General features: G+C 47.0%; 1 long non-coding RNA gene across 2 annotated transcripts; it reads right to left on the bottom strand.

Annotated features, from left to right (window-relative positions):
* Positions 1-326: 326 nt before the first annotated feature.
* LOC106984668 (uncharacterized) lies at positions 327-11,869 on the bottom strand. 2 transcript variants are annotated; one of them, XR_008295900.1, is made up of 2 exons: positions 11,161-11,869; positions 327-10,326 (listed from the first exon to the last, which is right to left on the bottom strand). It is a non-coding gene; the product is annotated as an uncharacterized LOC106984668 (long non-coding RNA). The 2 variants fall into 2 exon arrangements; XR_003426672.2 differs by having other exon boundaries at positions 327-7,164.
* Between the last annotated feature and the right edge of the window lie 1,379 nt (positions 11,870-13,248).

The raw sequence follows: 13,248 nt of genomic DNA, 5'->3' as shown, positions 1-13,248 counted from the left end.
TCTGATTCCCCGCCCTCCAGTCAGCCCTTTCCAGAACCCTGCTGCCCTACCGGCCTCCACACACAATCTCCCACGGAGCGTCTCGCTTCTCCAAACACACGAAGCAGTCTTTGCCAATCGATGCTACTTTTCAACTGCCAAAGTGCAGAGTACGATTCTCAGGCCGTGGTAACTTCTCAGGTCTTATTAACTAAAAAACTTGGGAATGACTCCATGTATGTAAATTTATATCAATAACAAATTATCATTATCCATGTATTTTGACCTGTTTGCTTCCATGTCCTGTTTTAGACCATTGTATTTTTTTTCCTAAGCCATTTGGAAGGGTTTTTTTTTTTTTTAGTTTATTTATTTATTTATTTGTTTATTTATTTATTTATTTTTAGGAATATCTACACCCTACTGGGGCTCAAACTCACGACCCCAAGATCAAGAGTCACACAGTCTTCCAACTGAGTCAGCTGGGTGCCTCTGGAGGTTTTAAGAATGGAACATATAGCACATCCTCCTATGTATGCATATATGTGTGTGTGTAGCTATGTCTATCTAAGTCAATCTGTCCAGGGCTGGGGAGCAGAGGGTAAATTCATGATATGAAAAGGATGGTCTCGAATCGTAGAGCTCTGGGTTTTAATTCCAGCTCATGCCCCCTGCTATGTCACCTCAGGCAAGTCGCTTAGACTCTCAGATCCTATTTCCCCTTTTGTAAACGTGGTGGTAATCCCCTCTCTGCCCCTGGTTATTTGTGAGGATTAAATTATTTATTTTATGTAAAGTGCTTGACATATAGAAGGCACTTAATAAGTGTTCATTTCCTTCCTCCTGGAATTATGGCTCATAAACAAAGGAAATCCTAAAATTCCTTGGAAGTTCTGTTTGTTTTTTTCCAAGAGTCCTTGATTCTTTGAGTCAAATTCCCAGGACCAGATGCTGTGACACTAGAAGCTTTACAGTGTAGCAAAATAAATTTTCTATGGCAAATACCTTCCAATTAATCTTATCAAAAGCCCCTTGAGGTCAAATACTTAATCATTGGAAATTTAGGTGATTAATAAGACTTCATAGTAGAAAAGCCTTAAATTTTGTCACCTTCCTCCTGGCTTTTTAGAAACTAGAGATGCCTCGAGAAGTAACCATGAAGGTATAAATCAGCTTGTTACACGTCTGCAGCCCAACTCATCAATCTGTTCTGTCTCAGTAGCTAATAAGAAAATATAGATGCAAGAGGAAATTTCCAAGTGTGATGTATATGCTCACTGTCTTGATGGGGTGACTGTTTCTGGGTATTTACTTACACGTGCAATTCATTACCATACGTCAATTGTAACTCAATAAAGCTGCTTTTACAAGTCACCCAAGAAAAATAAATTTTACAAAAGGAAAAATATTAGGGCGCCTGGGAGGCTCAGTTGGTTAAGCATCCAACTCTTGATTTCGGCTCAGGTCATAATCTTCCGGTTTGTGGGTTTGAGCCCCACGTTGGGCTCCATGCTTACAGCACAGACACTGCTTAGGATTCTCTCTCTCTCTCTCTCTCTCTCTCTCTCTCTCTCTCTCTCTCTCACTGTAGCTCTCGCTTTCTACCCCTTCCCTCAAATAAGTAAATAAACAATTTTTAAAAAGGAAAAATATTCATTGGCCTGTGCACTGGCCCACACAACTCCAGCACAACCTCATCTTAACTTACACCTTTTTTTTAAACGGACGTTAACACTTTTTTAAAAATTTTGTTTTAATGTTTATTTATTCTTGAGAGAGAGAGACAGAGACAGAGCATGAGCATGAGCAGGAGAGGGGCAGAGAGGGAGACACAGAACCTGAAGCAGGCTTCAGGCTCCAAACTGTCAGGGCCCCAAGTGGGGCTTGAACCCACAAACCATGAGATCATGACTTGAGCCAAATTCTGACACTTAACTGACTGAGCCACCCATGTGCCCTAATTTTTTAAGTAAGTAGGCTCCACGCCCAAAGTGGGGCTTGAATTCATGACCCTCAGACCAAGAGTCCTATGCTTTACCGACTGAGCCAGCTGGGTGCCCCTTAACTTACATCTTCATTACGTTTGCCAAGACCCTATTTCCATTCACAAGTACCTGGGGTTAGGACTTCAATCTATCTTTTGGAGAGCACAACTGAACCCACAGCAGCCAGAATCCCCACATTCTACAGAGAGGGATCTCCACTGTACCAAGTCTTATTTGTCATGCAGGTGATATCTCATAGCCAAACTTCGATGGGAACTTACGTATACCCACCCCTCCCCGCACCCCCCCCCCAAAACACCGCTGCTTTGCAGGGGAGGATGGAGATAAACACAGGGATGAAGAGGGTAGAAAACCCACTTCCTTCCACCTTGGGGAGGGTGAACAGAGACAAAGCAGGGAGATGGCAGAGAACCCTGCTCTGCGACCATCAAAGTTCTCTCTGGAGGGAGGCAGTCGTGGACGGCATGGGCTGTGGTGGAAACCAGGGCGAGGAGACATTAACTCCTGCCCCGCTCACCACCACCTCGAATAAGCTACTTAGCATTTCAGATCCCTGGATTCCCCTGGCTATAAAAGAAAGGGTTGAACTACACTGCCTGGGTCATCCCTAGCTTGCAAACGTTCTGATTTCAGGGCGACATCTGGGGTTCCCCACCATTGGGGACTCTGCGTCACCAGAGGTGACTGGGCATGTGGCAGGCAGGCCACAGGATCAAGAGGCTGTCCTGTCCGCCTTCACCCAGGGCTGCCTAGCTGGAGGGCCAGAGCCCTGACTGGCAAAAAGGAAGGGGCAGCCCTAGAAGGGTGTGGAATGCGGTTCTGCAGGATGGTGGCCCAGCCCCTTTCAGGCTCCAGTTAGGAGCCTGGATTCTTTCAACTCCTCCTCTTCTGTGGGTCATTTTCCTGCTCATAGGCACCCCCCACCCCCACCCCAGAGGAGGTCGAAGGAAACTGAAAAAGACCGGTTAGACTTCCTGTCTTATCAGCACTTGACTTAGAAGGTCTTAAGCACGGCTTTGGACTTCCTGAAACTTGACCTCCTGGCATCCCCACCCCTGGTATCCCAGCCCAGCACACCCATTGCCCTCTCCTTCCGCAGGCGCTCCCCTCCACCAGTGGGTGCTGGGTTCCTTCCCATACACTTGCACTCATCCAGGCAATCAACAAGCTGTTTCCCAGCATCTGCGGTGTGGAGGAGATACCTCCCTGCCTCCAGTGGTGCTCACAGCACAGTAAGAGTAACAGGCTCTGACCTTCAAAGAGGGACACCAGAAGGACAGGGGACCAGAGAATGAGGGGACACATCTGACGTCGTGTTTTACACACTAGAGTTTGAACTCAGGCTACTTAAAACTTTAAGGCCGTTGGCTCAGGAGATGAAATGGTTTGTTCTGAGAGTTCCTACAGCTAATGGAAGGATGATGTCCCCCAGACCATGTCTTGTGTGAGCTGTGTCTCCCACGTTCCTGAATGAATGTGTTTCCATCTGAGTATCTGCCCTTCCTGCTCCATGCAGTGTTTTTCTCTGGCAAATACTCTTGGTCTCCCCATCCTTCTGCCCTCCAGCAACCCCCTTGCTTGGATCAGAATCATCCTAATTGTGTGCTTCCTCCACTGTCAAAGTTAACATCCAGTGCTTATGACCGCAATTGCTTCATTTAGATTCTAACATGTTTTTCACATTGCAATGCAAGCCTCTACCAAGATTGATCTCTTCTCTCCACGGTTACCATTTCTCAAGTCTTGTTTTTACATTGATTTCATCCCAGCAGCTTTATTTCAAGTGAATCCAAGTGGATTTCCTCTTTTTTATTATTATTATTATTTTTTTTTTTACTTAATTCTTTCCTAGGGAAAACTGGTCTTCAAGAACATTAAAAGACCTTTGACCCTTTCAAGTGTAGAGAATACACTTTCTCCTTATTTTTGCTTCAGTGGCCTCCAACCCCAGTGCACTCCTCTTCTGTGCTCTGGTACATGCTTCAGTACTCCTCTATCCACAGTTCATAGGTAGAGGAGTGACAAGGTCACAGGCTGCCTGGGATCCTGCCTGGCTGGCCTGTAAATCGCTACTCCCATGGCACTTCACAGAACTGCCAATCTATCAGCCTCTATCCATCTAGTTACTTATTTCTGCAAGCAAAGTGGATTCTCCAAAACCAAATGGATTAAAACAACCATTTCTTTACCTCACACATGTATAACCTGGACAGGGCTTACAGGGGAACACTCATATCTACTTCACACAGTAGTAACTGGGGGGACTCGAGTAGGGACTGAAGAATCACTCCCCAGATGCCATATTCTCATGCCTGGAAAGTTAGTGCTGACAGTAGGATGGGAGGTCAGGGCTGAGAGCTGGGGGCTCAGTTCCTCTCCACATGGACTTCTACCTTGGTTACTTGACTTACTGTCATGGTGGATGGGTTCCAAAGGTGAGCATCCCAAGCCAACATGGCACTCTTATGACCTAGCCTCGGGAGTCACACAGTGTCATTTCTACCATACTCTGTTAGTATAGTCATAAAGGCCCACTTAGGTCCATGGAGAAGAGACATAGACCCTACCACTAGATGGGAAGAGTATCAATGTCGCCTTGTAAGAACAAAGGGGATGAAAGACTGCCTTTTATGCTGTAATATTTGCATGCTTATTCTAACATGAAAAATTCTGGTTTTCTCCAACATGTTTAAGTAGTATTCACACTCCCAGGAGAGGTACCGTGTCATCCTGTGATTCTCCAAACACCCTGGCACAATACTACATGCCCACAGATGTTTAACGAGAATGGCCCCACTGTAAATGGTGGGCACCTCATGTGACCCACAGTTGGCATGCAATAAAGGGTAGTTACAACTTTCATCATTATTTAATAATAATAATAATAATAATGCTAACTGACTCGGAGATGCCAAATGAGGGGATGATAAAATAATTCTCCCTGATAGGTCCTTGTAACTTAGAATCCAACTAACTCAGGCATTGTTTTTGTATATATAATTTTTTAATGTTTATTTTATTTTTGAGAGAGAGAGAGAGAGAGAGGGAGAGAGTGCAAGCAGGGGAGAGGCAGACAGAGGGAGACACAGAATCCAAAGCAGGTTCCAGGCTCTGAGCTGTCAGCACAGAGCCTGATGTGGGGCCCGAACTCACGAATGGCGAGAACCATAGTCAGACGCCTAACTGACTGAGCCACCCAGGTGCCCCAGACTTTTTTTTTTTTTTTAAGAGCGAGCTATTTAAAACCATCTGGCTTTTCTACCTTCTGAGAGGCGTTGCCCAACTGGAAAAACCCTGGGAAACCCTTATAAGCTTTCTACTCGCTAGGTGTGATTAACATTGGGCTCTCAGATGCCTGCCATTAGCAGCTGCACCGTGCTAACAGATACACAGCCTAACACTGCTTTCCCAAGCTCCTCTTTCTCTGAGGACTCGCTGTTTCCACAGAAAATTAACTCCAGTAGCGACTCCCAGCTTTGAGGTGTTTTCTAGCACTGTGCTACTCAAAATGGGGTTCACAGACCAGCAGCATTTGCCTCACCTTGATAGAAATGCAGATATATGGGCCTCACTCCAGATGTACCGAATCAGAATCTGTGTTTTTAAAAAGCTCTCCTGGTGATTCTCTTGGGCACACTGGCATCTGAGAAGCACTGTCCTGAGAGATTTGCTCCAGGTCAGCTTAACCCTGCCTTTCCACCCTGCTGCCCTACAGTGCTACCCTTCAGGCAAGCCTGCCTGCCATCTGGACCCTGGTCAACTAAATAACCTCCCCCACTTCTGGTCGGTTCCTACCTCAGCCATTCCCTTGAAAGAGCCCCATCAGTCATCTGGTCCTCATCTTCACACAACCACTGTTTATGCCAGTGTCTTCTGCCTTAGTTGAACAGGGTGCAGGTGTCTCTGTTTTATTGCCATGGAAGGTGCCAGATTCACTGCCTGTCATAAACGTTATACATCTGCACTGCATTTCCTCACTAGTTAATTAACTTAAAATTGAAAAAGAAAACCCCGCTGTCCTCTAGAATGAATCTGCTGAAATTTGATTTCATAACCTCAGAGATTTGAGACTTTGCCATGATCAGGATTCTTTTGACTGATGCATTGGGTTACTTCATTATACCAACAATCCTACCAATTTTCTTTAAAAATTATCTGTTTTCTTAGTAAGTTTGAATCTGAGACAAGATCTGAAACATTCTTGGTTTTAATCAACTCTTTTTGTCTGTGGTTGGGAGTTTTGTTTGCTTTACCAAGGGGACCAAACGCTCTTTGGAATACTTATTCCTCACACAGAACAAAAGCCCATATATTGGAAATCCAAAACAAGACAAATAACAGGCCTCACACGGGACCACATGGCAAGTGTAATACTGGGTCGTTGGCCCGGGGAATACCCAGATGCCACAGCTGCCTTGTGCTCCTTATGATTGGTCGTTATCTTGGTAAATTAGCACAAAGTTTATTCCTCAGCCTCTAGAAGTTCAGAAATTTGGTTTTGTTGGCACAGAGAAGGTAGCTGCTCCTCTCTTTGCAGAGACAGATCATGAGATGAATCAAAGTGGAAAGCCAGTTTATTAGCTTACACTGAGACATTATTCTCTCTGGAAATGGAAAACCCCAGTCCACATATAGTCAGTCAGGGCCTTATTTTCCTATGGCCTAGCTACATGGAAAGCGAAACCATTCTCTAAGTCAAATGTAGAAATTTTACAATAAGAAATCATTGACACAGGAATTGGAATACTTAAAGGACGTATGACGAAGACATACTTTCCCAGAAGGGAGTCTCCATGGACACAACAGCATAAGCTAAGGGTTTAGCTGAGTCCCCCCACCGCCCAAAGACATGTGTTGAGGCCCAACCCCCATTCATTGTAAACATGACCTGATTGGGACTTAGGGTCTTTGCAGGTCTGATTAAGTTAATATTGAGGTCATAGGGTGACTGTCCGTTCTGACTAGTGTCCTTATAAGAAGAGACACAGAGACACACAGACATCACAGCCATGTGACGACAGGGGCAGAGATTGGAGAGATGCATCTAGAAGCCGAGGAACACCAAGGATTGCCAGAAAACACCAGAAACTAGAAGAGCCAAGGAAGCCTTCTCTCTTACACATTTCGGTGGGAGTGTGGCCCTGCAGACATCTTGATTTCAGACTTCCGGCCACAAGAACTGTGAGAGAAATAAGTTTCTAGTGTTTGAAACCATCCAGTTTGTAGTACTTTGTTACAATAGCCCTAGGCAGCTAAAAAGAGTTGTTTTTCCGGCATGGAATCTGAATGAAGGGAAATCAGAACAATCCCACGTTGAATGGTATCATGCTACGAGAGCCAGCTCACCTTTCTTGTTACAGAGAGGGCCTTTCAAATGGGACTGGGATATTTGAAGTCCATTAGCTGAGGCCCACTCCTACATGGACAATACTTATGGGATTCAATAGTACTTGCGGGGTCAAATTTCATGTTTAATAGGAATCCCACACACTGAGGCACATGTCCCATTTCCAAACAGCAAACAGACCAAGTAGGGTGTAGTACAATCCTCCAGAAGATGCAAAGACACTTGGGAATAACTAATTAATGGTATTCCCTGCCACCAGCTTTTTTTTTTTTTTTTTTCCTGGAAATACAACCATATTCTGACAATGCTGTGTAGCTGGCAAATGTCCTAGAAAAATCTTTCTGGGCTTCACTTCCACAGCTCTTATTCACTGGCTTCTGAGGCTTCCTTGAGGGGTCAATAGACCATTGGCCAAATGAGTAGACTCCTCAAACTAAACATGCTGCACAATTTTGTTCCTAACGATTTAAGTATTGGTTTGAATTTTGAGTTTGAATGGAAGGTAAAACAACGAACGGGCCCCTTTGGGCACCCAACTTCCCCCAGGCGTCCATAAACCCTGGCAGTGCCTTCCTCCCATCCCTTCCAGTCACGCATGCTCACTGCCACCACCTCTGGCCAGCTAGATCTCTTCTCCTGTCTGGGCGAGGGGATGATGGGGGCAATAACCAAGAGCCCTGCAGGCCTTCTTCTGAAAAGGGGTGGGTAGGAGTGATTGCTTGTGAGGCACAACCAAAAGTGAAAAAATCCCAGACTGATCGGCCACCACGTCTATGACCCATCACCACCCATGCAGTTAAATCCAGATGACATCTTCAGAACAGAGAGCCTCTCCCCTCCCTGCTGTCCCTGGACTCCCATCCAGGGCCCCCACAAAAGCTGCCTTCAAAACCTCCCAGGGAGAAAACTGTAACTCAGAACACCTAACAGCCCTATCTATAATATTTATATTTGGTGCCTCACCTATACCCAGCACTACCACCTACCCCATAAACATACACTTTTCTCACATCGTATGACCGACAGAGAGCACAGCAGAACAGAGCTTGCCCTGAAAACCAAGTTTTACTTCTGACTTTAGAGCCACAGGGAGAGCATCTCCAGCGAGTTGGAATATCCATTCTGTGCCTCTCTCACCACGCAGGGATCAGAAACACCGAGCTCCCACTCACAGCCTCTTGACATTCATAGACATTTTCAGGTTTCCTTTGAAAAGCGGCATTTTGTTTTATCAGACAGAAAGCTGAAACAGCCAGATGTCTGGTTCAATCCAGGAGAGCAGGCAGTCTTAACGGCACGTGATAGCCACTGAAACGTTTGCTTCTGGATCTCGTCTTTGCTCCGGATCCTGGCCTTTTCTGACCAGAAAGGGTTTTTCTTTAGATATGTTAATACCTTTCATCTGGACACCCAGTCATATGTTGAAGATCTGGCAGCCCTTGCAGATGGGTAACTTTACCCATCTCTGCTCTGATCATAAATTAATCCTACACCTAAGATCCTAGCAACTTTATTTCCCAATGTGGTTGGGGAAATTAGGCACTGGCCTTCCCAAGTACTGACACCTCTTGCTGTTTTATGGCCTCAGGTGTGAGGACGGAATAGCAGAAACAATGAAAAGGCTATTTTAAAAGTTGTGTGCATTATGGAAATACTGTTGCTTTCCCTGTATAGTGATTTGTAAAATGTCCTTATTCTTAGGGGGTGCAAGCTGTAATGTTTAGGGATAAAGTGTCACAATTTGTACAACTTACTTTAAAAAAAATTAATGTTTATTTTTGAGAAAAAGAGAGAGAGCTTGAGCGGGGAGGAGCAGAGAGAGGGAGACACAGAATCTGAAGCAGGCTCCAGGCTCTGAGCTGTCAGCACAGAGCCCAACATGGGGCTCAAACTCACAAACAGTGAGATCATGACCTGAGCTGAAGTCGGCCGCTCAACCGACTGAGCCATCCAGGTGCTCCTGTAAAACTTACTTTTAAATGAACCAGCCAAACACATACACAGACACACACAGACACACACACATACATACACACACACAGACACACACACACACACACACACAGAGCTACATGTATGTAGATAAAGCAAACAAGGCCAATGCTGGCAATTATTCAGGCTAGGTAAAGGGTATGTGAGCATTCCTTGTACTATTCTATCAATTTTGTAAATGTCTAAAATTTTTCTTATTATTAAAGGAAAAAGAAGCTGCATTGCCGTCTACACTCGAGGGTAAAAGGCTGATAGAGAGATGCTCCCTTTTCCCCAACAAGGCTGGTTCTTGGAAAAGCCAGCGGTGTCATCCAGATGAAACTGCTTCAGACAGAGATGTTAAATAAAAACCCATCTTCATTTTGGACAGGGAGGTCTTTGTAGAGCTCGTTTATGGCATTATGGCATTTTCCTCTCTCTGCCTGGGGCCAAGAGACAGGGAGGAGCAAGAGACAGAGGGTCTCTGAGCCAGCATGTGAGCTGCTCTGGGCAGGCAAGAGTGACCATGCGATGGCCCGTAGGGAGTGTGGGATAGCCTGCAGGCGGGGACCCAGAGAGCTGGGGCCGCCATAACAAAATACCATAGACTGGGTGGCTTAAACAACAGAAGCTTATTTTTCACAGGCTGAAGTCCGAGATAAAGGTGCTGGCATGGTTGGTGCCTGGTGAGAGCTTTCCCTTTGGGCTTTGGATGGCACGCCTTCTCGCTGTGTACCCACATGGCCTTTCCCTGTCTGTGAGCACACTCGTGTGCAGAGACAGCGAGCTCTCTGGACCCTCTTCTTAAGACAACATTCATCCTATGGGATCAGAGTCCCGCCTTTATGGCCTCATTTAGCCTTAATTATTTTCTGCAAAGCTCAAACTCCAAATTGGCCACCCTGGGGGGTAAGGCTTTAACATATGGATTTGAGGGGCACACAAACATTCAGTCCATAAATACCTCATATTGATTTTGCTTCTGTTTTCTGCATTGTAATTCCATTGGACTATCTTCAAGCTCTGGAAAGTTCGTTAAACACAAGAGCCTTAGGTTAACCATTTCTTGGAGAATGGGAGGGAGGGCCCGGGATCCCTCCTTCCCTGAGAAGCAGACTTGGAGGGAGCCCCTGCAGCACAGACTGGCATCTGCAAAATGGCCAGAGTTGAGCAGGGAGGAGCCCTGAGCAGTGGGCTCCTAGAGCGAGCCAGTGGGCTGGTAGCAGCTCTCAGCTGTCCCAGAGGGAGCCCCAAAGATATGGGGAAGGGGGCCGGGTTTCCCACAATGTCACAGGAGTGAGGCTCAGACTGTCTCAGGGGGCAGAGAAAACCTGGGAATCCATGCACTCTATCACAGCAAGGACACATTTTTGCCTTCCATCTCCCCCAGCCACTCCAACGAGGGGAGAAGATGTTACTGGGAAGGTCTTTTTTTGTGCCAAACGTGTGGGCTGGTTTGTGAAAGCAAGCTGAGGGCGGAGATGTCGGCCTCGGCACCAAGCCCTTTGGAAAGGGGCACAAAATGCGCGCTGTTAGTGGAGAAAAATTTGGAGCCGTTAGGGGCCAACCCAGGCTGCAGTGAATGAGACCCAGAGTTTGGGGAGGAGCCCCAGAGGAGAGGGGAGATGGCAGAGAGCTCAGCACTGCTTGGTGAGACACCATGGCCACAAACGCCCCCAACTTTGAGGAAGCCCGACAAGACTCAGGATGTGCTTGGCACAAGAGAGTCCCTAATGGAAACCACGTGAAAGGTGGCTCTCAGCATCCCACGGCCCAGGCTGAACAGAGGCAGAACATTTAGATAGAGCAGGGGGCCAGCAGAGCCCTCCTGACAGCCGCCCACACGCGCAGACTTACTTTCAGGCTTGATCAGAAATGGATGGTAGGAACTTGAGCTTCCTTTACACAGGTAACCGTATCTTCCGAAGCCGTTTCCTTCCACTTTTACTAGTGGTTTCTCCACGCGCCAGCGTCCTGTCGTTTCATGCCAATAACCGAACTGCTTTCTTTGCAGTGGCTCGGTTCTCAGACAGTGTAATTTGAGGTTTGGCCGACTCCTTAAATACGTATCACGTCGCTGAATTTAGGACGGGAGGAAAAGAGTGCAGAACCAGTCAAGGCATCAAAGACAGGCTCATCCTCGTTCCCAAGGCGAAAGGGAAAGGGCCATCCAGACCTCCTCTCTCCTCTGGCCTTCCCTTCCAGTGCCACGGCATGACCTTCCCCCAACACCCTGTGCACAGCTCTACATTCTCCGTGTTAAGAGCAGCTGTCCTGTGATTTGCTGGTGTCCCCCCAGGGAGCTGGAGCTGAATCACTGGACAACGGCAGCTGATTAGTTTAAAGCTCGTGTTTAAAGGGAGAGAAAGGGCGTTCTGAGATAAGGAACTCCAAGTGGGTACACCACTGACCCGTGCCGTCGAGGGTTAATAGCGTAAAGGTAATAGGGGTTTCTAGCTAAAAGGGAAAGCTGCCAAGAAGAGCCCCTAACCTAAGCCTGCGCCCCATTCTTTTAATCCGTGACTTCCTCCAGCACTTCCTCTAGCTTGGGGGAGAAAGATGCAAATTTGGCTAACCTCTGAAAAAACTTGTGGTATGTGCAGAGTGAGCGTTTCAAGCAGAAAGCAGAGACCAGGGGTCGTTTCCGCCCACGCGCCTCAGCTCGGCCTCCAGGGATCACCACGTGGTTCGTCGGGACCCTCCCAGAGTCTCTTCCAGATGCCCTTGGAAAAAAACCTGGGCAGCCTGTGTCTCGGCGGAAGCTCAGGCGCGTGGCGCTGACCCCAGGCAGGCAGGTGCCGGGCCCGGGGCGCGCGGGCCCCTGCTCCTTGCCTTGATCTCCACTACCCTCTGCATCTCTGAGCCAGTCCACGCAGCGAGCGACCAGGGATACCTGCAGATCCGCCGCACCAAGGTGCGTGGGTGGGAAGCCGAGAAATGACTGGCCCGGTTACAGCCACAAACATACTGATGACTTTATTATGGGCAAAACCGCCGCCCTGCCCAAGGTCTCTGGTGAAAAAGGAAGTCAGTCGTTCACGGCAGCTTTTGCACACTGGGCTATTTATACAGATGGAACTAGAGGCCGGGAGATCAGAACACACCAAATTCTGATCTTGCCAATCATGGCTTATTTCAGGACAGAAAAACGGTCCTTTTTTTTTTTTTTTTTTTTTTTTTTTCAACTTAAATGTGTTAACAAAGAACTGGCTGGTTCCACTGGAAGGAATTTGACTTCAGCTCCTCTTCAGACAGACTCCCTCCAGCCTTTCCCCCACCCCCACCCCCACCCCGCTGCCTGATGCCGGGGCACAGCCTGAGTGGCAGCTTGGCCAGGTGCAGCCACCCTGGGGGAAAGACCGTGGGTGGGGAGGCAGTTCGGAGGTCCTTCCAGGCAGGAATGTGCCTCAGTATATGGGCTGGAAGCCACCTGCATCAGTATCTGACAGCGGTAAGAATGCAGATTCTATTAAGTCTAAGTTCCCACTCTCTGGGAGTGGCATCTCAGAATCTATGTTACTATTTTTTTATGAAAGTTTTTTAAAATTCATATATTTTTGAGGGGGGGAGGGCAGAGAGAGAGAGAAAGAGAGAATCCAAAGCAGGGCTCCATCCCACAACCTTGGGATCACGACCTGAGCCCTGAAATCCAGAGTCGGATGCCTAACTGACTGAGCCAACCAGGCGCCCCTCAGTACCTATATTATCAACAACCTCCCCAGGTATTTCTTATGCAGATTTGAGTTTGAAAAATGACATCTCTTTCACCACATTGGGAATTCACTAAATGCAGGTTGAGTGAATAAACACCAACTAATTCCTGCTAAGGTATTAACCTATCCCTCTCATTATGGGGTGGCATAAACACACACACACACACACACACACACACAGAGACTCTTGAAGATTCCAAAACTGAAGTTAAGATGGCAGAACCTTGGAGAC

Source organism: Acinonyx jubatus, chromosome B1 (genome assembly GCF_027475565.1).
Source record: "Acinonyx jubatus isolate Ajub_Pintada_27869175 chromosome B1, VMU_Ajub_asm_v1.0, whole genome shotgun sequence".
NCBI classification, from domain to species: Eukaryota; Metazoa; Chordata; class Mammalia; order Carnivora; family Felidae; genus Acinonyx; species Acinonyx jubatus.
This window is presented reverse-complemented; position numbering and strand designations above follow the sequence as displayed.